The sequence below is a fragment of the Vanellus vanellus genome (genome assembly GCF_965231255.1).
Source record: "Vanellus vanellus genome assembly, chromosome: 3".
Taxonomy (NCBI): Eukaryota; Metazoa; Chordata; class Aves; order Charadriiformes; family Charadriidae; genus Vanellus; species Vanellus vanellus.
This window is the reverse complement of record NC_138907.1, coordinates 3,380,627-3,407,237: the sequence shown is the minus strand read 5'-3', so window position 1 is coordinate 3,407,237 and position 26,611 is coordinate 3,380,627. Positions and strand designations below refer to the sequence as shown.

The window sequence follows — 26,611 nt, the reverse complement described above, 5'->3', positions numbered from 1 at the left end:
GCATTATTATAAACAATAATAATTATACAATGATTTTAAAAACACTTTAGGATGTGTCTAATGAGGCCCTAAAGCTGTTCAATAGCTGTCTGCCAAAAATGTGTCATAGTAAATGAATACTTTCATACCCATCATTTTACACAGAGATGGCTAAACTGTTTTTGTTCAGACTTTCCAAAAATACTTTTGAGAAGAGTTCAGACTTGAAAAATGTCATTCCCAAATTGGAAGGAAGTGGAAAGAGCTTTAAAAATGAAAAGTTCAAGTAATTTTAGTTATAGTTGCTTCTAGATGTTCTACCCATCATTCATGTGTCTGCAGCTGACACCCAACACAGCATCACCCACACTGGCTGCTCTCTAATCCTAGCCCATTAGTTCTCCACTGGCTGATCACCCGGCTCCTAGGCAGAGCTCCATACTGTCCCATTGCTAACAAAAAAAGATGACTCTCCCTCCTCGCCTTCCCATCTTGTCCTTCCTAAAGAGCCTCTATCCATCCATGGCAGCACCCCAAGTCATGTGAACTATCCCACCATGCCTCCATGATCCCAATGAGATCATAGCCCTGCACCCAGACCTCTAATTCTTCCTGTTTGTTGCCCATGCTGTCTGCATTAGCGTGCAGGCACTTCAAAGAGGCACCTAGCCTGGGTGATTTCCCAGGAAAAGCAGTAGAGCTTTCCCTGAAATGCTGGCCTCTCAGCACCTCCTCATTCAGGTGGGCACCCTTTAGTCCTGTGTGTAATTTCTGATGTCTCTCTTGACCACATCACTCTGCATCCCTTGCTTACCAATCTGATCCACTGTTTCCTCACTTGCCTGTTTGTCATCAGCTCTCTCCTGTCCATTCCTAGGCTAAAGTTCTCCTCACCAGGTTTGCCAGCACGTTGGCAAAAATGCTTTTTCCTGATTTGGTCAGGTAGATCCCACCACCTCTTCCTAACAGTCCTTGACACTCAAAGAGGTTCCCATGGTCATAAAAGCCAAATCCCTGTTGTCAACACCAGCTACGCAAGCACTCATTGACCACGGGATCCATCCACTCCTCCTTAAGCCTTTTTGCCATCGTAGGAGTCTTCATTTTCTAACCTGACAAGCACAGACCCTGGCTGCCCCTCCTTTATTCACTATACCAGTATAAGTTAGATTAAGGCATGCATGTAAGAATATTTTACACTACCACGTAGAACAACTCTCCCTAACGGAGTCTCATACGGTGTTCATACAGTGTTAGTACATATAAAAATTAATAGACTGATACTAGGCAGTCCATATAATATTTTCTTCTTCATTGCACACACACTTCCATCACACAAAGGATATTAAGGATAATGCCATCTAGCTAAAGCTGGACAGAAACAAAATTCTTTATTTACAGACACCTTCATCATTTACAGACAGAGTCCTTGACTTTTGCTTCTGACTTTATGATAGATGAGAGTAAACAGCCAACTTTGAACAAACCCAAACTTCGTTATGTTGATGATTCAATGTGAACGATACTCACATTCTCTGGCTTAAACCCATTGCTTAGGCATGGTTTATTTATACTGTAGCTCTTAATAAATCTGTAACAGGTATATAGATACACCAGCACACTTTCCAGCTTTAAATGAGACTAAAGACAGTATGTTACATGAAAGGGAAAGTGACTTAAAATACCGGTTGGTTTTTCAAAGCTCTTGTGCCCATGTGCCCTTGACATTTCAGAATGCCTCTCACCATTCCCTACTTCGACAGGATTTCATCTGTGAACTGCCTCCCAAGCAACACTGGCCACCAAGCACTGCACCACAGCAAAGGCAACGCACCAGTAACAGCTGCGGAAAGTGAAAAAGGAGTGGAAATAGCAGAGACTGCAGACCCCTAGGACAAGGCTGGCTCCATGAGGGCTCACCGTGTGATTCTTAAACCCTCTTGTTGATGTTTCAACTTTATTGCAACGTGGATGACAAACAATTCCACAAATATAATTTCCAGTGCGATTCGCATTTTTTTTAACTAGGCAACACACAGTTTTCTCATCCCAGAAATATTTTTGAGAGAGAAAAAGGTTCAACTACGAGAAAATGTAAAAGAAATCTAGAAAAAATGTTATCAAATTATGATCTGGAGAAGGGAAAAAAGCTCAGCTTGAGTTACTCATTGTGCTTTTTAAAACTTCAGAAAGTTTCAACTTTAAGCCCTTTAATTAATTACCTATGATAAATAGCTTGTATTTATTCTGTAAGAAAAAAACCAAACCAAACCTTTTTTTTCTTGAAATTGTTTAAAAGGTTATCGCTATTTTTCAAAGTTAAGAATTTCTCACAAAACAAAGTTTGCTATGAACTTCCTCCTACTGCCACCTACACATTTCTCATGATCTAGCTATCATGCAGCCGTGTGGCGAGCTGGATCAGCTTCACGAGTCAACTAAAAAAAAAAAAAAAAAATCAACCACTTAAAAAGAATGACTGGTTTTCCAGTGGATGATTGGACTGATCTGGCTCACAGTACCTATATCAGATGTAAGGGGGGTGGAGGGAACACACAGCCTCTGGGATGGAGGTGGAGAAAGACCATCCCTGTCAGCGGCAGCCTGCATTGAGAGCACATTAGACACACCATGACAGTGAGCCTCCAGGATAGCCACCAAAGATGCCCCGGGCAAGAGGAGTAGACAGCAATTAGCACTTCCTGCTAACAGTTTATGTTGTGATTGTGGCTCAATCAGACTTGCAGATTGGACTTGGAATGTAATAGAGAGAAAAATCCTGAAGGGTCTTATATGGGCACTTTGCTTTTTATTTCAATTGGAGGCTTTTGTGGCTCTCCTCCAGGACAAACCTGGGATCCCCAGGTCACAGATTACTCACAGGAGGTGCCAGGAAAAGGTACTGCCACTCAAACTGAGTCGGAAATTGCTTTTGCAGGTCTTGGCCAATAATACTAAACTATTTGTTAATTTCAGTGAGAGACATATAAATGAACACATTTTATAACTGCTCAAGGTTAAGCAAGTGCTTAGATGACTGATCCTTAGAAAGAAAACGAAACACAGAAACAGGCACCTTTCCAACTCAGCAGAAAACATACCTGAAACAATAACTTAAAGGCTTCCAAAGATGTTAGAATAAAATCATTAATTATAATGGTTTTATGGGGTTGATTTTATCACGAAGAGCTTGGCAACTTTTCTGCACAACTAACAGTTTGTTCTGGCTGGGATCCAACACAGATGCATAACCAGAGCATCTGTGGGTTTGTTTTAATTGTACTCCAGTTCACCATTTGGGTAACACTGGACTTTGTTTTGTGTTCATATTTGATTAGTGAGTTAATAAAGGGCCAGATGCTTCTTTCCACTATTGCTGATGGAAGTAAAGTAGATGACTATGTGGTGGGAAGCAAGAAAAGGTGCATGCCCTACAGCATAATCCTTTGCTTCCCCCAACCTTGTAAAAGTGGCAAATACTGGCACTTTATCTACAGGGATGAAGATGGATATCTTCTGTCCTCCTCTAGCACACCAACATACATAACTTTAAGCATTTACAATATACTTAGTAAGCACAAGCCTTGGAATGAGATTAAGATAGGATAAATCCTGAAGGGAAAAAAAGGAAAAAAGTTCTGGAAATTAAGCAATACCATGCCAGGAAGACAGGCACCACTGTCTGGAAGGAGGAACATGAAAAAATCCCTTGCCCTGATGGACACTGCATACTTTACATGAGCTTTTTTCCCCCTCCCCGCTTCCTTTCTATGTCTTTTTTTTCAAGTTTGAGCTCTGGTATCATGAATGAAAATTGACACAAATTGACTGGAGTAGTGGGTTCCTTGATAACTATACAAAAAACAATACTTGGACTTGATGTCCATTCACATAAGCCATCATACCAAATAAGCCACACTTCCGAAGTCCCAAGAAGAGTGATCCAAACCAACTATCTAATGAAGTGAAGAGGAAAGCCTCTATTATCATTTCCCTGAATATACAACACAAAAGACTGTATTTTCAAGCTAAAAGCTTCTTTTTTAATCTTTTTGGTGGCATTATTGTAACTTGTTAATAAACCCTTTTTGTGAAAAAGGGATTATTCATTGTATTTTTATAAAGCTATGTATGCTTAAATAAAACTAATCTACAACAAGACGATATGGGACAGATCTCCAATGGTTTGTAACACAGCAGTTTTCATTTAGAATCACATTCATTTATCCCAAAATATTTAAATCAGCCAGCCGCCCACCCATTCTGGCTGCTACATGGCTACATGAAGGCTTTTTATACCCACCTCCTTCCTTGGTAGGAGAGTATTTAAGCTCTGTGGTTTCAACAAATCTCCCAACTACTCAGTTGTTCTCTGCAATAAGGTGGGCTTTTTTGAAATCATCAGTTATTTATCCATCACTTACCTCTTCACCAGAGGGACACTAGCAGTCTGTCGCTAAAGGTGATTCCTCCTGATATCTTGCTGCTTCACAGTGACAGCGTACACAGTAGAGCTCAGTGGGAAACAATTCCAGGGGTTTCCAACTTATCTTTGCTTCCCATTCTGAGGTGTTCACATCTTTTCTAGGATTACCTATTTACAGAGAAACAAAATTAGATTCTTTTGAATATTTCCCTAGACTCACTTTAAATACTAGCTTAAAAAATACAAACAAAACCATTCTTTCCAGCCAAGCATCAGTTCTTGTGTATAAAACTGCAAACCAAATAATGAAAGCAAAGCATAAAAACAAGGAACTGATGCTGTCTATATCAGTCTCGCGTCCTCACGGCAACTCTGAGTTCATCTACAGCACTTCTCAAAGCCAATGACCAGACCACAGCATCTAGAGTGCTGTTTTTCACAGTGGGCAATCTCCAAAGCCTTGTTTGGGTTCAAGAGCCAAGACAGCAAGTCAGGAACAGTTCATTTCGGAACAGGTATTTTTCAGAGTTAACCTGCAATGTTGCATTGCCAGCCCCAAACTCATGCTTCATCTGAGGGGTTCTTTGTTCTGTATAGCTCTTTCTGCAAGACAGAATTCCAAGACAAAAACCCTCCAACTTTTGTCAAATAAAAAGCAGGAGGAGTAAAACAACCTTTCTAACAGATGTGGTTGTGATTACATTCACTTCCTTTATACCAAATGCAGCTCTGATAATTCCTATTCCTTCTCCCTATTCTTTACAACCAGGCTTTTTCTCCATTCCTTTTTAATTTAAAAAAAAACAAAACAAAACAAAAAAAAAAACACACAACCAAAAACAAAACAAAACAAACAAAAAAAAAAAACACCAAACCCAACAAAACAATTTTCAATGTCTGGGCTCCTATGATGTGAAGCTTTCAGAACTTATCTAACAGAAAGCGATACTTCCTATTGAATGCACTCCCTGTGTTGCTACAGCAGTTTAAAAACTATTGCAGTATTTTTTAGAGTGTATATCACGCATCCAATCAAACCCACAGTCTCCAACAACATGCTAATAATATGGATGAAGAAGACAGCATTCAGAACCCATTGGGCTTACTCAAAACATTGATTGGTTCTCATTTTGTCCAGTGAAAGCAACACAGAAGAGCTGTCTTTTTTTTTTTTTAATTGTTATTCACAGATGATTTTTTATGTGAAAAACAGGAAAAATTGTTGGAGAAGAAAGAAAAGTTAATGATATGTCAGTGAAATTATCACAATGTCTAATGAAGTTGCAAGCTTAAGCTGGCACTAAAGCAATTTTATACAGTCATTGTCTTCACATCAGTTAGAAATTACACAAGTGTAGAAGAAAACTGCCTGCTAATAGATACACTTTTCACTTGCTCAAGCCTTATGCAGATCAGATACCACTGGCTCCAGTAATTCTAGCAATTAATAATCAATTCTGATAATGCCATTCATAATAAAGACTGTAGTGTGTTTAGTCACTTTGAGCATTATTTATTTATTTGCACTGCAATAGCATCTGCGACCTCTAGTCATGGAGTATGAGCCTTTTGATTTGGAGCTATAGGACCACAAAATAAGACTGTCCTTAATATAGTACATGAAAAGACAATGCTTCTAGAATTTACAAACTACACCTTAGACTCCAGTTCCTGCAAAGTGCAGGGGAAGGCGCAGAACTTGTTAAATAAGACTGCCCCATTTAATATATAGTCATTTTTCACTTTAAAACTACACACACATTAAAATAATAAAGGAACAAGCCACACTAAAAAAGTAGCACAAGTCAAACAGAAGGATTATAAGATTTGCAATGAGAAGAGAAGAAAAATTGGTAAGAGACAAAGAAGAATTCTAAGGAGTGTATTAGTAAGAATTATGTCAAACAGTTATAGACCCACTAATATAACCTGAAAAGATTATGAAGGCCACGATAGCAAAACCAAAACAGTTACTTCAAAATGCCTGGGGAGATGATTTTTATGAAAACCTTAGAACCATTGCGGACACAAGGTACTTGCTGTAACAGGGAAAATGACAGAAGTATTTAAGTCCTCAAAGCAAGGGTGGTTCTCCTGTGAGTATGCCTCAAGCCGGGCAGCCACAAGGAGGTTTGCTGATGTGAAACGGTTGAGAGAAGAATGGCATGCTGTCCCAAATGACAACTGCCTTTAGGAGCTGAGACCACAGAGTCTGTAGAGATTTTGCAGGGAAGAAAAGATGACTGTCTTCAAATGGGCAGTGTTCTCATATCAGTTCACTCAGTCTGGTTGAAGTGACTGTTTAGCTGGTGCAGTGATGCTGGAGATGGCTTTGTCAATGACACCGTGCATTGGCCTGGACTTCCCTAACAGCATTTCTGCTGTTTGCAGTAGGTGAAGTTTTATAAGACATTTTGAAAGTGTTCTGTTGGTGAAATGTGCAGAAAATGGCCTGCGGATCCCATAATTGCAGCCATCTAATTTGCTTCCATCTCGCTGCTAACCTCACGTTTGCTCCATCTTCTGTTCCAACTCTTTGAATGTGCTCAAATGATATATTGGCTTCAAACTATATTGTCAGTTCAGCAAACAGTTATCAACTTAATATTTACCATCGTGTCATACAACACCACTTTGAAATTCTTTACTGGTTTGGGTCCACTGAAATATGCATATACATATTAATACCACACTTGGAAGAAAGTTATACAGGAATTGGAAAGGCAGCTCACGAGGTTATGGAATGAACAGCAATCTCCACAGATCACCTTCCTCGGTAACTTTCATCTCCACAAACACACTCTTTAGTTGTTCTGCTGATCCGTCTCAGCAGGAAAAATCCATTAAATATTTAATTAAGCTGTGTTCAATATATTAGGTAAGTGAACTATTCTATCTAGTGCTAGCTTAACATTACATGCTTACATTACATCATAATGTTCTGCACAACAGTGTTGCAAAGATATGCACATTATTGGAGGTTGTTCTATTTGCTTATGAACAATGAAAGCAAAAAGAAAATGAACACCCAAATCAGGATTTCTAATCTAAGCATACTCCTTTTAGCTACTATTATTTAGTCAATTCAAGAGGAGATGCATGAACTCTGGAAAGTGCTGGTGCACTAATAGGTAGGCATTGAAGTGAGGGGTTTTTTTGCTTGTTTGGGTTTTTAAGCAGAGCAGGAATTAATTGGTAGAGAAAATCCCTGTGTATGGCTTGCCAGACCATAGGGGAAATTTTAAACTGAATAAAAGAGAGGTAAAACGAAGAGGTGGGCAACTTGGCGATTCCGAGATATAACATTTAACCTAAGTACAGCACAAACCACTGCTTCAGGACTGCCAGCAAAATTTTGCCAACCTCAGTCAATTCCCAGCAATTAGGGATGACATACACCGTAACGTTTGGAATATACATGGAGAGGAAAGGAAAGAGAATCAAATGGCTGTACATTTTGTCACAGCTCACGTATGACAATTGCCAAGGGCAAGTGGTTCTGAAGATAAACTGATAGGCTGCAGTTGAAAGAATTGCTTCCGACAAGGAAATATTAGAGGCCAAACCCCCCCTCCCCAATCTTCAGGGGATGAGTACTTTCTCTGTTTGTAACATTAGATAAACAATGTGCACAAAGCAAGATCACTGCATAGGGAATTCTTGCAACTGCAGCACCACGTGAAATAAAAGATGATCTAATGCAGAAGCTTGATTTCCTAGGCTGACGTAGCAAACATTCATCAAAGTTTAAATAGAACATTTTAATTCATGAAGTTCCATAAGGCCAAGTGCAAGGTCCTGCATGCAGGCTGGGGCAATCCCAAGCACAAATACAGCCTGGGCGGAAAATGGATTGAGAGCAGCCCTGAGGAGAAGGACTTGGGGGAGTTGGTTGATGAGAAGCTTATCAATGTGCACTTGCAGCCCAGAAAGCCAACCGTGTCCTGGGTTGCATCAAGAGAAGTGTGATCAGCAGACCAAGGGAGGTGATTCTGCCCTTCTACTCCACTCTCGTGAGACCACAGCTAGAGTACTGCGTCCAGCTCTGGGGCCCTCAACATTAAGAAGGACATGGACCTGTTGGAGTGGGTCTAGAGGAGGGCCACAAAGATGATCAGAGGGCTGGAACACCTCTCCTATGAGGACAGGCTGAGAGACTTGGAGTTGTCCAGCCTGGAGAAGAGAAGGCACCGGGGAGACCTTACAGCAGTCTTTCAGTACTTAAAGGGGGGCCTACAGAAAAGGTGGCAAGGTACTCTTTATCAGGGAGCGTAGTAATAGGATGAGGGGTAATGGTTTTAAACTGAAGGAGCGTAGATTAGATATTAGGAAGAAATTATTTACTTTGAGGATGGTGAGACACTGGAACAGGCTGCCCAGGGAAGTTGTGGATGCCCCATCCCTGGGAAGTGTTCAAGGCCAGGTTAGATGGGGCTTTGAGCAATCTGGTCCAGTGGTAGGTGTCCCTGCCCTGTCCAGGGGGGTTGGAACTAGATGATCTTCAAGGTCCCTTCCAACCTAAAACCATTCTATGATTCTATGAACTTTCTAGTATCTGAAGATAGGGACAATTGGGTTCAGTCCTTTGAATTCTGAAGAACTAGGGATAAGGTGCCACTACATAAGACCCCAGAACTGCCGAACGGAAAGCTGTGATTAAAAAAGGCAACAAACCCCTCCATATATTTTTATCAGGAATTCAGCGCTATGGAAACAGATAGCTGTTAGTTGTTTTAGAATGTGTCCCAAAACTCACTGTTTTCAATACGTGACTTTCCGTTATTTGCTAGTACTGGATTGGTACCCCACTCGATTACTTACCTATTAGCCTTATTTCTGACATCTCATTAGAAGCAGGCTGACATTTGCACAGAGAAAATGACACAAAAGAGTAGAAGAGGGAAATAGCTAATAAAAAAATAGTTAAGAAAAAAAAAAAAAATCACATTGCCTACTTTTTTTTCTTGTCAACTGGAATTCCGTTACAGTTACAGTAATCCAAGTAGTAGGTACTTCCTTACATTGCCAAAAATGCAAAGACGTTAAAGAGAATTTTCCAAGTCAGCCATATATCAGAAAATCGCAGCTGATTTAACTTTGATAAATATCTTTTACAATAAGAGCAAATGTATTCTTTTTTCCACTGTAATGTTGGGGGGGGGAGGGGTGGTTTGTGGGATTTTTAAGTGGGGGTTCTTATAAGCACTAAACCAATACATCCTGAAAAATGCAGAATGCAGAGCCTTGCTGCAAGCAGACAGGGGAAGATCTGCCAGCTGCCCAATTACTGTTTTGGAAATAACGCAGGTTCTCAAACTAGACCATCTACAACTTTATACAAACCCAGAAAGTCCCTGATCTTGCAGGGGGGTGGAGGGAAGCAGTTTGGACCAAATCAAAAGGAAAATCTCCCAAAGGTTTTCTTCCAAGAGGATCAGATGTTGATACTTCCCTCAAAAGCAGTTATTTCTAAATAAATAAATAAGGCTGAATAGAAATAGTTATTTTCCATACATCCTTGTGAACTGCAGGCAAGAATTAAGGACAAGGTCAGCAGGTTTCATCATTACTACAGACATAGAAAGAAAAAAGATAAAACTACAACCAGATACTGTAAAGATACTACTGGTTTAAAGCCAACCCCCCTTCTTCAAAGGGTGACAGAAATGTGCTGGCCCCAAAGGGAAATTGAGAATCTTCTCATCTTGTGCTATAATCTTCTTGTTTCTAGTCTTCCAGGGCCATAAATCACTGCTTAGCACTGTGACACATCCTTCTGTAGAAATCCTATCACCAGGCTGGGCTGAATATGTCCTAGCCTAGTGTTAGACAAAGATAATTTTAGGGGAGAGGGAAGCCATCAGATGCACATTTCATGTAGGGCAAATATAAAAAGAGTTATGTATCAATCCACACAAACTAGTCTTCTTATTTGTATATATGAGCACTGCAGCTGCTTACTGCACCAGGATTCTAAGGATAGCATTTGGCCTGAAATCATATTCTCTAAGTTTACATCTCAATAATCCAATTAAAATGTATGAGAACTAATTAAACCTGGTGGATAACGACAGTAACAATAATACATAGTAATTTATAGCATTCTCTATCTTCAATGCACTTTACAGGCATTAACTAATTAATGGATAACATGAATTTAAAAATCAATGCACGAGCATGGCATATGATTAGAATTAACATTTCAATTACTCTCCTTCTCTGCACACTACATTTACAAAATGTTTCTTTGTACGCATGTGTAATAATTAAAAAGGATACTGTACAACTTACTACAAAATAATTCTAGAGTTTCTGAATCATCCTATATACTCAATGATAAATCACACCTGCTCCTATTTTCCTCAAAATTCTGCCTTTAGTTGATTTTCACAGACCCCTATTAATGTAATCTCTTTTTCTTAAACTTTGCTCGTGCACAGGGGATTCTGTGCAGTAACTTCAATCCTACAGCAGCTATGCCACACCAGAAACATGGTGAAGCTCCTCAGGAAAAGTCATTGGAGCTGTCATTACTCTGGGACTGAAGCGCTCACATGCAGACACAAAAGCTGGATTTGGGAAACTCCAGGGACGAAATCCCCATCGCTTCCTCGTATGTGGCAAATACTCTCACCTAACTCCTAGTGATTGCAGTCTTCTCTGATATACCTCAAAAATCACCACTTCTAGCACACCTAGTGCTAAAGCCAGAGCAGTATAGAGCTTGCCATAGGCTAAGACTGCTCTGGACCTGCTTCATGGGCCATTTTTTTAGCCTGAGCCCTCTGATTGCGCCACAGCGGTTTAAGTGTAATGCAAGTATATCTGTGCAGTGGCCAAACATGGAAGTCATCCATTAGGAGGAACCGAGGCTTTCAGAAACAGCAAAACAAAGACACATTTTGGCAACTCATCTTCCCCTGCTGCCAATTTAAATCTTACAGTTTAAAATTACTTCCTTTCAACATCTGTTGTTTTTGTGGCTAATGGATTGACCTTTTTGAGAAGGAAAAACTTCCTTCTGGATTTTTTTGCAGGCCACTGGTCTGAAGGGGTGTCAGACCGACTGCCTGGATAACTCACTGTTGTTTGATTTTTCCAATAGTTTTCAAGGGGTTTCTGGTATTAAACCCAAAACAAAACAAAAATCCCCAAAGCCATAAGAGCCCACAGACACTAGCTGTTATATACAGCCCACAATAAAAAGAAGCCTCCCTCAGCTGACAGCGTAAACGCATTTGCCTTTTCTCCACAATGAGAATTTGGAGCACAGGGTGTCCCCCCCGATGCTTTCCTACCACTGCCCTCTCCATCTGCAGAGAGTTTAGTTTGTCCTCCTGCTGTTTTACACACCTTTTTAATGAAAATTAATTCACACTGCAGCATTTTCCCCACTAGATGTGTAGGCTGAGAGTCTCTTTGCTCTGCTGTTCTCCAGCTTTCTTTATGGATGAATGCAAATTGCCCAGGTAGAGTTTTCTGTAAGAATCTTTTTTTTTTTTTTTCACATCCCCACATAATTGTCAGGCATTATATTTGAACTTGTAAGTGTGGACAGACAAAAGCATTTTTCCAGCCTGATACAGTTACTTCTTTCAAATGATTTTTCTGCTCATGTCTTAACTCTTTAGCTGGCTGTAGAAGCCTATAAGCAGCTGGTATCCACTCTAACTTCTCTTTTTGGGTGCTAGCTACTTGTTGCCAATCAATGAAATCAATAGTACACTTCTCATGTTTTCCCTATTACATAAATAAATATAGATCTAATGCCTCCAGCATACAGGTTGAGGTGACAAAGAAAGGGGAGCACAATAGGGAAAAGCAACAGAAATCACTCAAGCCCTGCTGAATAAAGTTCTTCCTAATAATTCAATTGTCAGATTTTTTTCACATAAATTAATAAAATACCCACAAACTTATAGCAGGAAGGGCCAGCACTGATTTTAATCTTGATCATTACATCATTTGCTTCTGACTAATAGGGCTGCAAATATTAATTCTTGTGCTAATTATTTTTATTATTCTTTAAAATTGAATATTTCTTTAATTTAGAGAGAGGCTAGCTAGTGACATCTACATAGCAATATTTCAAGCTCACTGCATTTTACTTTCAGCTGTGAAAAAAGTCTGTATAACTATGACGACAAGTTTCAATCAAAATGCAATTGATCACTTCAGAAAAGCATTTCTGTACACACTGTGGAAGAAAGAACTGTGCTTATTCAGTGTTAATAAAGTTTTCTGGACTCTGAATGGAAATTCTCATGAGCAAGTCTCACCAGCAGGATGGTCCTAAACTCTTACTATCCTCTCTGAGGAAAATTTTATAATAGCAATAGAGAGGCAAAGGGGCTGAAACAGGAAAAAAATTCATGATTATTACATTTTTAGAAGAGCAAGCAAGTTTGTCCCATCTCAGTAGGCCTGGGAGAGTTGCTGGAGTATAAATGAGCACTGGAGAGGAATAATACTGTAAGCCTAAGAGATGATTTTTAGACAAGATTCAGGCACCGGCCCACAGCATGAGGAAATTTCCATTCCTGTTAGTACTGTACGTCATCTGGATAAATAAAGGCTTTCCTAAGCCACCCCCTTCCCATTGCCTTTCAGAAGTGCTGCACTTATAAAACAGTAAAAACCTGAAGACTGCAGGAAATGCAAACTATTTCTCTTTTATAAAAACATTCTAAGGGAAAAAGGTATCATACGGAGAAATATTTCATAAGAAATTACAGCCTCATAGCTATCCCATTTTGCTTTCCATTTAGGATTTCTACCCACCTGCTCTCCCACCCACACACCCCCAGCATTATTAACACTTATGAAAGAACATAAAGTTTTCATAATAAAGAATATTTTTGTCCATTATCTAGAGAATAATATAGATCATTCAATATGTTCCCTTGGAGAAAAAAACATTTTGGTCTGCTGTAACTAGATGCTCTTTCTCAGGACAATACATTGCACTGAACTACTTGATTTTCTTTTGGATTTATAAGGGTATAAAACAGTTTTGCCTGGACACAGTGATTTTCATTGTGGTGATGCTCACCCACAGGTGATGTCAGGTGTGCTGTTTGTTACATATCATCATCCTATACCATGTGTTATGTGTACAACAAAGATATATTTTTGATCCTAAAAGCCGATTCTGTTCTTTTTATCTCATTACTGAAAAGACAGACATGCTAAGGCTCAGATTTTTGTACCCAAAACCTGCTTCAAGGATATGCTTTGCTGCCATTTATTGTTTGCTTCTGGAAAGTTCTTTATTAGCCAGAAATTTGGTAATGTCACTAAAACACGTACTTGCAAAACAACCTAAATAAGCATTTCCTTATGCTAAAGTTAAGGCTAGACTACAAATTTGGGAGTCAGTTGTGGAGCCAGGGACTTCATCTGAGAGTGATTTTTACCCTAATATCTACAAGATTAATGTTAAGGTATAAACAGCAGGAGCATCTTGGGTAGGCAAGAATGTTTTGGCAGAAGAGGGGAGAGAGAGTCCTTGAGGCAGGCGGCATTCAGGCAGTTCAGTGCTCTCTAAATGGAAACCAAAGTTTCGATGTGCCCATGGCAGCAAAATGATGGCCGATAATGAACACTGGTACAGAGTGCTAGTGTCAGCCTATAAACTTGGTGGCTATCTTCAGCATTACCTAAAGGTACTGAGAGGTCTTCAAGGGTACATAGTCCTCCATTATTCCTCTCTATAATAATCTAGTCTAGAAGGAGCCAAGTAGGGGCAGCTATACAAAGGACTGCATCAGAAAGAGGAGTTTGCAAAACCCTGCCCCATCAAAGCTGGAAGTACCTACACTAAGGTTAATGCTACCATCCAGGAATTCAGGGCTGTTAACAAAACAAGACTGTAGTGTATTGCAACTTCTTCAACAACAGGAGCTGATATGATTCCCATAGTGCCCCCAGTGCTTTTCATTCCTATATGCCTAATCTCCCAACAAAGTTCACATCATCACGCTTTCCTAGGTGTGCTCTCTCCTCGTAGCCTTAAAAACTAAGGAAATTCAGCTTCATGTTGCAAGGAGCGCTGGCTGAAAGCTAGATGCCTGCTGGACAGGATACGGTACTGTTGTTCCCCAAATCCTCACATACACTAAGCCAGGAAGGCAGCCTAACAATTAATTGAGAGAGAACAGAGATCTAGCTTGTGAGGGTCCTCAGTGAGTATTTACCAAGGAGGGGACAGTCTCCTAAATATCACTACCCCAGAATGAAAGAAACGATTGCATAGCAGCCTCATCTGTCCAGGAGAGGTACTGCATGAGAAGTAGAGAAATAGTCAGCAGGGGAGTGACTTCAGTCAGCTTAGTGAATTTCGTGGATTTGTTATTTAGTGAACGTTTATTTAAAAAAAAAAACAACAACAAACAAACAAAAAACCAACCACAAAAAAAAAAAAAACAAAACAAAACAAAAAAAAACCACCACGAAACTGAGTTATTCATTCAAATTTTCAAAAATAACTCTAATATGAGTTAGCACCAAAGTTACAGAATTAAAAAAAAAAAAAGACAAATAAAATAAGATTGTACTGAGGAGCCAAGAGCTACATTCCTCTCTGGCTTTTATCTACTTAAATCAAATACAGCTTAAATAAACTTTCTCTATGCCTGGCTTTGATTAGAAATGCCGATCCAGGCTTATCTCCCTTAGTTTTTGCTACCTACCTGAATGTGACGGAGCTGGTCACCCTGTGCGTGCCATGGGGAGAGAGACACTCTGAGAGAAGATAGCTCAGCTCTCCGAGAGCCCTCCAGACGTGTCCCCAGCACACAGACCCGTCGGGACAGCGGGCTGATGGGCTACCCGGTCCAGGCCAGCTGTGCCCACAGGGCTAGGACCACCCACAAGTTAGATGAGGCAAATCCGGGCCTTTCTTCCATCTTAGGAAAAGTATGGTCCCATGAGAGAGAGTTCAAATAGCGTGTGACTTCCAGCACCACAAACCAGCAACAAACGCTGCAAGTACTGCAAGTCAAGCCCTATATGGGGATAACAGTGAAGCTGCTAATGGAAAGCAGGTTCCCTTAAGTGAAATCACTGCCTGCGTTACCTCAATTAGAGATAGCGGAAGATGACTGGGCATCACACCTGAGAGACATTCTTCACAGAAAGCAGAGAGGACAGCCTCATACAGCTAAAGTTTTCACCTGGGGCTGAAGGCTTGGCTCTCCCTTTGAGAAACTTAAAACACAGCCGAATTTTGAAATACCTTAAGCCTGCCCCAGCCGGCGCCCTTGGCTGAACAGCGTTTGCGTTTGTTCCTCTCTCAACCAAATCTCCTCACGATTCGCACTCGCGTACACGCCACAAATGGATGACGGAGGGCGCGGGTGGCTCCGAGTCCCGTGAGGGAGCACAGGCCTGACACCGAGGCTCTCAGAGCACCCGGGGCCGGCGAAGCCCGGCGCGGTCTCTCGCCTCGCCCCAGAACAAAGTCCGCGCGTGAAAACCGAACGGCCGCTGCCCCATCTCCGGTGAAGGCGGCGGCGGCGGCTCGGGGCCGCGCGGCAGCTCGGCCGGCAGGTGGCGCCCGCACACAGCCGTTACACGGCCGTTAAGCGGCCGTTATGCCGCCGCCCAACGGCCGCGCCGGACTGATGCCCAGGGCCATGAGGAGGGCTGCAACCGGGGATCAACAGCAGGCAACGCTCCGCGAGCCTACACATACACATCAACTACCGTTTTACGGGGTTTCCTCTTCGTAGGCCCCGTTTCACTGCATCTGCATGCAGGAATTGCTGACAGCATTTTATACATCTGACGAGTCTGAGGTTATACGCAGCCTGCAGTTTAAGGATTGCCGAAGTGATTCTTAAGTGTACAAATCGCGGCTTACAATATCGTTTGACAGAGGAAGGAACCTCCAGCATCGCTTACGGGTGGAGAATTGAAGCGGGCATCTGTACATCGAAACAGAACAGGACCCCTATTCTGACTCCTCTCCTTAGCTACATCATGGGTCAATGTTATTAGACTTATTTTTCAGACAGAAATCCCCGTGAATGTGGGCTCAGAATTGCCTCAAGCAACAGTGAGCCGTGGCTGAGGCAGGGAAAGTACAGAAATCCCCATACCCCACTGCTGCTGTAACCATTAGCGCCATTACTGTAAAAACTTCCACCCGGTCTTCCTCTCTCACTCTCTTCCTCTCTCCCACCAGTCACAAACGTCTGTTCAAACACAATCAAATCACAATGAAAAACAAAATCAAACCAAGCAGTTTCCATTTACTGCCCAGTGAAGTGCCCTGTGAAGATGACTGGGCAGTAACTCACAGTCACTGCTCTCAAGACGTGCTAAAGAAAAACTTAGGGATGTTTCCTGAAAGGGCCACAGCACATCCAGCTACAGCTCAGAAGCCTGAAAGCAGCTGATAAAATAAGCACCGAGAAAGCCAGAATTTCTGTGTGCTACAGCCATCACGCTTCTCCAAAAGCATTTGTGCCTAGAAGCGCATTTGGGAAACATCCTTCTCCCCCAATGCATTGCCTTCCTTACAGGAAGGCAGGAAGAAAATATGCCCCTTCAAGTATTGTATTTTACTAAGTAGAGCAGCTAGATTTCCGCAGAATTGGACAATCCGCTCTACTGAATGATACTGCCTCACACTATCCGCACAGGGATCTCTGCCAAAGACCGCTGGCAGAGGTACCTGACAGCCTTGTTCAGTGTGGGGCTGAATAAGTTCATTAGTCTTACAAGGAAGAACAAGCTCAAATAAAACTGCACACATCAATGTGCCCTGCCTTAATTAAAATGTACAATCGTCACACAACTGACACCCAAAACACTGCTGACACAAAGGAAGCACACATGTCCCTCAGTTAAGTGCTTTATTTTCTGTCAAAACTTTTCAGGCAGAGGGTTTTGGTTTGGGGTTTTTTGTTGTGTTGTTTTTTTTTTTTTCTTGGGGGGGGGACCAGACCAGTACTTGCCAGACCTCAAGTAGTGAATGTTTGCCACGGGTATTTCGATGCTGCTCTGTCCACTAAGTGTTCGTGAATATACGATATACACTCTCTCCTGACAGCTAACTAATTGATTCTTGGATACAATTAGCTTTCCAAAGGTGAGGAAAAATGATTTATGCAAAGCAGCATTATTGTCACAGCAACCATAGCTTCAAAGGAAATAAAAAATTTACCTGGAATATGATAGAAAAAGCATTTCAGCAAGCAGAATTGTGTTGGCTTGTGTGGCTTCTGAAAAGAAAAATATATTTGTATTTTTTTCCTTTGTTCTATTACTTGTGATATAGAAAATTTAGATTTAAAGTTATTTTTTCTGTGCCTGCTTTTATCAACATGATATCTTTCCAACGATCTTGTTCATTCTGGCTGCAGAAACTGTGGCATATAATGTTATGCCATTTGCAACCCATTATGGCATGTTGTTCCAGTGATTTGCAATAGAGTGCAATATAAAGCTGTTTATAAGGCAGTTACTTGTGTATATAGTTTAGCGTAACTGAAAGATATTGAAAAGAAAGACTCCCAGAGCCATAATTTCTTTATTTGCTCATAAAACTATTTTGGAACTTTAATATTGAAGTGTAAATTTAAGCCAAATTAAAGTGCTGAAATGTTTACGGAGAGTCATATTTTAGGAACAAGTAACTTCAAAAGTATTAAGAAAACAAAAAATAGGATCTGAAGGCATACCTCTGCACAGAACAGCAAAATTCAAACAGTATGGTTTAGCTAGAAAACCATGCGTTCAGTGAAAGTGAGAAAGCAATGAATAACCCTCTTATAAAGGTGCTTCATATTGACAAAATCCACCAAACACAAGAAGCTGAGAACCATGTTCAAGTCCCTTTGAACATCAGGTGAAAAATCTAAATCCAATGTACATAGACCCTTCCTTAAAAGAGGTAGGTCTTTGGTAGGTAAAAATAGTTGAACTTTGCTAATTTCAGTACAGGACTTGAAAGTGTTTTGCAGACTATCTGGACTTAGCAATGCTCCAGGGAAGCAAGAGTGTTATTATGCCCATTTTCTAGAGAATGTGTAGTAAGCAAATTTTTGTAACAGGTTTTTGCTATCATATTTTAAAACATCAGCCATGAGGTAGAAACAATCTTGAAGCACAGCTGTCCTTATTGGGGCTTTAGGTCAGCTATGCTGGCCGCTGCTGCCAGAATGCTGAACTGTTAGTCTGACTCAATACAATAATTTCTGTGTTCCCAAAACTGAGACAAGAGAAGCTAAAGGCCATCACAAAGAGTACAAAGGCCAGGGAGCAAATTCTTCTCTATTACACTTGAGTAAACACTGTTTGCTTACTAATAACCTTGATCCAAAGGGAAGAGCCTCTTGTAATGGACACGCGTATGAGCAAACCAGAAGCAGATGCTGAGGGGGGCCAGCACAGAGCGTAAAGCAGCAGCACACCATCCTGAAGCTCTCCCAGGCAGTGCTCGCCTGCTGCAAGGAGAATACTTGCCCCAGCCCAAGCTGCCCTGAGGGGCAGTATCACAGACTGAACTTTCCGGGAGGGGACAGCAGTTTCCTCCTAGGTTCTCTGTGGTGGCGTTTGGCAATTTTGTTGCTTTCCACATCTTTTGCTGGTTTTCATTACTGAAAAAAAGGCAGCATAAAGTGGAAAAAGCACATATTTTCAGAGAGCAGAGAGTTCTGACAGTTTATACAGTATGCCATGCAAGATGGCCCAACTATTTTTCTTTTCTGAAAAAAAGATTCCCCTGAGCAAGCCTTAATACACGGTTCCAAACTGACTGGCAACCAGGAGTAGATGAGCGCTCCAGATCACGCTCCATCACAATACAGTTACAACTATTTAAAACCCAATTAATTCTCTTTCTAACTTTCCCATCAAGCTGTAAAGTTCCAGTTGGCAAGGCTTTTTACTTTGATTTTGAATTCCTACTTGGAAGATTAACTGAAAATGGATTTGGCTTGAACAGCTGTACCGAACATGTTTTGTTTTATTTTGTTGCCATCTCAAATAACAATACTTAGCACTCTTCATCTTCAAAGCATTATACAAACATTGAGTCACATCCCCTCACAACAATCTCGTGACATCACCTCCTGTAAATAAAATCATTCTGATTGCAAAGAGGTGTAGAATAAGCAAGAGATCCGCAATTTGTGCAGGGTCACAGGAAGAGCCCTTGGCAGCGGCAGATGTAGAAGCCAGTGGCTCACAGGCCCCTTCTGCTCCTCACTTTATTAATCTCCACTTCTGCAGACACATGTGGGTTGTTTTGGGGTGGGGTTTTCTTTCCCTTTTTTTTTTTTTTTTGTTTTAAGCTCAGTTCATACTAAGGTAACACATGTGGGCTGTTTTGGGGTGGGGGTTTCTTTCCCTTTTTTTTTTTTGTTTTTGTTTTTGTTTTTGTTTTAAGCTCAGTTCATACTAAGGTAACATCCATGGCAGCTAGTGTATGCACATATTAGTTTGCAGGCACTTTCTGCTGCTATGTGCCCCACCACCTGCGTGGCTGGATCTGTGGTAGGGAGTTCCCTTTTCCCTCAGTGTCTAAAAGGTATCTTGGGCACGGTTGTGTCCAAGTGTGTCTTTGCCCTCAAGTCATGGAGGCACGTATATCTGGCTACATCCAGCCAGGGAAGATCATCCTTGTCTTCAGACACACTCAACTCCAATAAAGTAGTGATGTCCCAAAGAGTTCGCTGTCTTTTGGAGAAAGTAGTGCCAGGGCTAACACTTAATCAGAGCATTGTTTACACAAGGCTAATTCACTGGGCATGTGACTTAGGTGCTTAAATTAGGAGCCTCAGGTCACTCTGAAGTCAGTGGAGAAAGGTACATCCTTTCAGGGGGTAATTCAGAGACATTAATTTATGCTCCGCTGACTACAGAGAGAGCCTGTGCTCCTAAATTAGACATCTAAATCAGTAGTATGTGTGAAGCAGAAGTTGTGTGAATACATCCCTATAAATATATATTCTCTGCGCTGCCAACTCCCATAAAGTGAATTAATGTCAAACATGTACAGCATATAGTTGTCAGGGCTTCTTTTCCTGAAGAAAACTGACAAAGAAAAAATCCTATTTGTGTTCCTCGCACGTCTTATTTTGTTTCCCCCCTTATTTGATTCTTCCTAACTATCTGAAGAGATCTTTCAAGCCTAAAAGAATTGGATTATTCCTTATAAAAGGATAATGTTAGCCAGAGAGCCACTCCCCAAGGCATTCCAAGCAAGGGAAGTGCTTCTCCCAAGGCATGACAGGTATGTGGCAACAAAATCTAGCAGGTTCTGTTGAATTTATGCCTCTTTGTGCAGTCTAGTACCCTCCTTTCATTGGGAAGAAACGGCATCAAAACGAGGATGAATCATTCAGCAATTAAGATACTGGCCTAGGGTAATTCCCAGCCCCATTACTCCTGTGGCACAGCTTTAAACAAGTTGGTTTGCCTCTATTCATGTTAGCCTTGATCTCAGGAGACACCATCAGATGCTTCTTAGTGCCAGTCTTTGAGTTCACGTGAAAATAGCCCGTAGAATTCCCAAGAGCGATGCCCGCGCACTGAAGTGGAGGCGCACTAGTGAGGCAGCGTGAGCAGGCTTACCCTTGCACCGACACCGTTGCACTGTTCCTTCTCTCTGGCAAAATTTCAAGCCAGACCTCCCCTAAGCACAAATGGCAACAGCTCTGTCAGTCTTGCACAAGCTTCTGGCCCATTTCAAAGAAGTGAAACATTTGTAAGAACTCTAGCTTACATAAAATGCGCGTATGGCTGTGTGTGTGTAATTAAAGAAAAAAAAAACCACAAGCCAACATGGCCATTTTAATGTGTATTTTATGTTCTGATTCTGCAAGTAAACTGTACAACTAGAACCTGTCCAATTTAGCCCTCCATCTCTGTAGTGACAGCTCCTCTGTCAGGACTGCAACAATCTGAGGCACGCAGATCCTCATTGTCAACAACAAAAAATAAGCTGAATTCTTCCTGCCTTGCCTGCAGGAAATTCCAGCCAGGGAGAGAGTCCTTCAACTATGAAAGCTGGAGCCAGTGAACCTGAACACATAAGGACTAATGAAAATATCCAAAACCTCACCTAGAGGTTAGGTCACCCTTGCCGCTCTTTTCAACATAGATAATGTATTTCTGATATCTCAAACTAAAAAGAAAAAAAACACAAATAAAAATGCCACCGATACGCAGCTTTTCAAGTAGCAAGTCTGACTCCCAAAGGGTAACACTGTTAGCAACACAGACCCAGCCTATGTCTTCAGCAGCACTTTCTGGCATTTTAAGCCTCCCACAGAGAGCCATTTATGGCCTTTCTGTCATTGGGGTAGTAGGAACACATAACGACACCAAGAGTGTATAAAAAAACCCCACAAGAATAGGAAGAGGATGTAGCTGAAAGTTTTTGAGAACCTCTTTCTCTCGGTATCAACTCTCAGTTGCTGGCTTTTGCTTTATTCTGGATCACCTTCGTTCCTCCTGAGACTGTACTATCAATGTCACATCCAGGGACTAAAATAAACCCATCATCCATACTATACTGTAGTAAGTGTGCAAAATAATACATATTTCCATGGTTATCATCCATCTCCACACATTCTAGCTGCAGAATGGTAAAATATTGCATTATAAACTGTGTGACGGAAGAAGCAGGAACAAAATCTTGTACTGTTCCTCTTGGCCACACTTAAGTGCAGTGGATTCTGAAGTGCAGAAGGACGAGTTTAATATTGATGTTTCTCATTGTGCAGTAATGCTACTAAAGTTAACAGAGTACCAACACTGAAAGCTGAATCAGATTCAGATTCCCACTGACATTTCAACATACAACATTTTAGATCTTCAATTAACCACTACTGAAGTTTCAGGTACTATTTCATACCAGACCAGTGTTTTATATAACCTTCACTTCACAGGATCATCACTGTTTTTCAGGTGTAATGAAGTGATGAGCTGTGTAATAAAAAGGATGAAAATGGTCGAGGTAACTATACAGACACCAAAAGACTATATGTATTTATTACTTCAAAGTGAAAACAGTGCAGACAGGAAAGGGAAAAGGTTCAGTAAAAGCAGTTTCAGCAGAGGAATTTAAAATTATTCGCATATTCCTTGGACAGAATCCATAGCACTTTCATCTGGTAATACTAGCACTGTGTTAAGAAACAGCACTTAGAAATTTGGGATTAAATAGCTATCTTGCAAAAATCCGGTGTAGGCTATTAGTCCTAGTCATCTACAACCAGAATTAAACCCCTGCAATGATATGCAGCAAATCGGACTTGTGAGGAGGAATAAAAAGTATTACTGACACAGAACAGAAACGTGGCTGTCATTATTTGTCTTCTCCAAGGGTAGGCTTGGATTGGCTGATGGTAACACCTGATACCATGCAGCAGAACAGCTTCATTGCACCAACTGCTTCATATGCAGCGGGTGTTTACAGACAACAGCTGATACAAGTAAATGGTCAAAAATGGAGGAGTCCTTTCTTAGATCCACACTTAACCTTTGAAAGTTCAGCACTTTCACCATGTTCCTTCACACTTGTACAGAATCTCTCAAAGCCCTGTAAAGATAATAACGAATTTGCACAGAGAGATACTGTGTGCATTTTATCCCTAGGCAGCCTGAAGCACAAAGGTCAAGATCCTCACCCGAGGCCAAGAGGAAAGCAGTAATAATGAGGAACAAAACCATGTGCACAGCCAGATCCTCAGTTTATCCACAATTCACTGAAATTAGCAGACTTTTACAGTTAAGACAGCTGCCTTCCTCCAGTGCAAAAAAGTGATACTGGGGCGGGGGAGCAGTATAAGCACAACTATATCTGGGAGCAGATTTCAATAGGAAAATTTCAGAAGGCAATGTTAGGTGCCAGCTCATACACAAGCTCTTAACAGGTTAAAAAAAATAATCTAGCTAACACTTGCTTTTGAATCAGCTGACCTGTCCCAGAGAGCGAACAAAGCAGCATGAGAAGAACAGGTGAGAAAATACACCCCAACCAGTCCAGGGCTGAGAGGAAGTTTTGTGGACCGTAATAGCACAGATCCCCTCCCCTAAGTAATAGCTGTTATTCCAAATAGCTCCTGAAAAGCACTTTCATGGAAATTCCATTGCTAAAAAAATAAACAAGCAAGTAAAACGACCACCATAAATACACAAATAACAAGTAAAAATACACACGTGTACTTAATATATATATAAAAATATAGACCGAGAATAAAACGTTCTCAGTTAAATCTGAGACACCACACAAAGAAAATTTGATGTTCTTACCAACCCTATGGACAGAAAAAGCCCAGCAATTGTGGCCATCAAAGATTTATAGAAGATCTCCATAAAAAGCAAGAGGCAAAAACCCAGAAGTCACCAAAGCCCATTTCATTAGACAGGCCAACTTAATTAATTTGTTCAATTTGCTTCTCTTCTATGCATGGGTGTAAATGCAGGTTCAAAAGCAGGAGGCTAGAGGTGATGGGAAGAAAGCTCATTAGGAAGCAATAAAGAAGGAAGAGACGCCAGAAAATGAATGCTAGTTCATTGGGAGAATTTTAAAAAATGCCATTTGTCTTCATGACACAGAGGGAGAAGACTCAGCGAGCCCATGCATATGGTTAGTTTTCAGGGACCTTTGACTTCTGCTGGCCTTTGACCTCAGTGTTTCAATCAAGACAACACTAAGCTGTGCACGGTGCCACCTTTTAGTATCTAGTAACCACAGTTCTTAATGATTACGAGTCAAACCCAGAATAAAAAAAGACATCTAACATAGGATTTCAGAAGAACACAGATTACCAATGCCAGTGCTGAAAATCTGAAACTCCAAGATCATTTGCACCCTAGCCTCTGACAAGCACAGGCGCCTACGCACTAACATTTCAGACGCTCTGGTCCCCTTTGATCCAAAAGTTGTTTTCTGCACGCTGGGTCTCAGTCCACTGCGCATTTCCAAACTAACAGGCATAAACCGGCCTGAGTTTCTCACAAAATGACAGTACTGGTAGTCCCTTTTCTTTAGACCATGGCCGAAGGTGCTACCACTGTATAAGCAACCTGCTGGTTAAGGATTTGCCTGGTACATCAGGGACCTCGCTACAAACATTTCTCCTTTTTGTCATCTTTCAAATCAGTATCTGCCAGAAACTGATGCTACACCCCTGGGTAGGGAAGAGACTCAAATGCAGGAGCAAAACCCTCATATCAGGGAGCTACGGCACTCCCCCAGAGACCAGAAGGTTTGGTTCTTCCCTCTCGGGATCATTTAAGCATTTCTTGTGACCAGTGAGAACATCACCTACCCAACAGAAAAGCTCTGCTGTCTTTCCAGCCCAACAGCAAAGCTTTCGCTGCAGGGGCAGAGATTATATGGTACAACAAAGAATCAACTTGTACTGCCCTCCACACAGGTTAGAGAAGAGAGGGAGAATAAAGGAGCTGCAAATCCTATGTACTGCCCCACACAGAGCTTCTTCCTACTCCGTGCCCATGTGATGTGCATAAATATTACTCTCTGATGATACGTCTCACACTTCCATACTAGCCTGGACTTAAACACTCCTGAACTGAGATCATTTCTCCAGGCAAAAATTTTACTTTCTTTTGCATAGAAATTCATTTTGCGTGAGCGGGAAGTTGGAGGAAGGCTGGCGCCCCCTTATGAAGAGAAGACTGTGGCTGGTGAGTGAAGCTGAGTAGGTAGCTGTATCCTGGACTCCGGCTGACAGAACATAAGACCTCATTTCTACTCAGCCTCTGTGGACAAAATCTAGTCCAGCATGTCCAGAAGCCATGCGGACTGCTGACGTACTCTTCTACAATCTTCAAGCTGCAACCCCTGCACTTAAACGTAACTGCACATACCAAATTGTTCCGCAGACATTAGCTGCTTTCCTAGGTGGTTTCTCATTGCTTTCTCCTTGACTGCTCAAAACCTTCCTGAGGAAGGTGTTTGCCCTTTTATGCTCTTTGAGAAGAGCAGCTGTGGTCATTTCTGCACGGAAGACAATTGTGCACTTAACCTGGCCAGGGATTGCTGACAGCCATCAGTCACCTCTTCTTCCTCCATCTGGGCACCGAGCCAGCAGTCTTCTCAAGGAATCTCTACGAGCCGAGACGGCCATAACCCATAAATAAGTCAGGCGCAATTATTTTATATCAAAACAATATCTTAGCTTTTAATGAGTGCAACTGCCAATACAGCGAGTCACGCATTATGAATCACTATTTTCTCCTTCCTAGCACTTTCTAATTTCCTGCTAAGGAGACAAGCTGAATGGGGTCATTAATCTGAATTAGAAATACCGTGACCTGCTCTGCACTTTATCTGCTAACATTTTCTGGCATAGCAATATAGGATGAGATTTCGTATTTCAGACAACAGTAGGATGTGAGAAGTGTAGGTCCTCATTTTAAATAACCGCAGGAAGAACTGTATTTTCACTAGCAAACACTTAAATTTAAGTGCAGTGCAGGGCTCTGTCTTGAAGCATCACAGAAAATATGTTGACCAGACAGCAGATAACATGATCTTTAAACATGCTAGCATGGGGACTTTTCTCCTCTACATTCCAATTAAATATTGGAATATTTTTGAAAATACATAGATGAATGAGTTCACAAACCAAATATAAATAGAAATGTAAGGTAATAAATATAAAAAGAGTATAAATAACAATGTTCAGAAAATTAATGAGAAACACTGTACCTATTTTTATTTTCTATTTACAACGCAACTTTCCTCACTTGGGACTCCAAAGGCCCTGACAAAAGATAGGTCATGCTGGGTCTATGCTTTTCAAGCAGAACTGCACTCTGATCTCTGCAGAGAGTTGTTCAAAGACACAAAGATTATATAGCCCAAGGGGTCCAATATCTGAAAACACTTATGCTCTCAAGCCTTGCTTTCTTTTTTTATTATTACTTTTTATTAGACTAAAATGGAAAGTGCAAGTTCTAGTCACGGAGTACATTCCCATTGTGCAAGGCACAGGACAAATTCTGACCAACAAAAATAATGTGCCAGAACTGAGATCTGAGTGTTGCCCAGACTTCTTGCCAGCCGTTTTACAAAGGAATGCATCTCCCTCAAAATAGCTTTCCGCAAACGGATAATCCCAGCAAAGTCAGTGGGAGTTTTCCACAGGATTTAAACTGCTCATGGAAACAAGAATTTCCAGCATCCAGCCCAAGGCCCCGATGAGCTCGTATGCGAGG

The 26,611-nt window shown here is 41.2% G+C and overlaps 1 long non-coding RNA gene across 1 annotated transcript in view; it reads right to left on the bottom strand.

Moving 5' to 3' along the window:
* Positions 1-4,476: 4,476 nt before the first annotated feature.
* Positions 4,477-26,611, bottom strand: part of LOC309670140 — a 94,404-nt gene continuing 72,269 nt past the window's right edge. Inside the window, exon 4 of the long non-coding RNA XR_014268973.1 lies at positions 4,477-4,573. This is a non-coding gene — a long non-coding RNA (uncharacterized lncRNA). The remainder of the gene's footprint in view (positions 4,574-26,611) is intronic.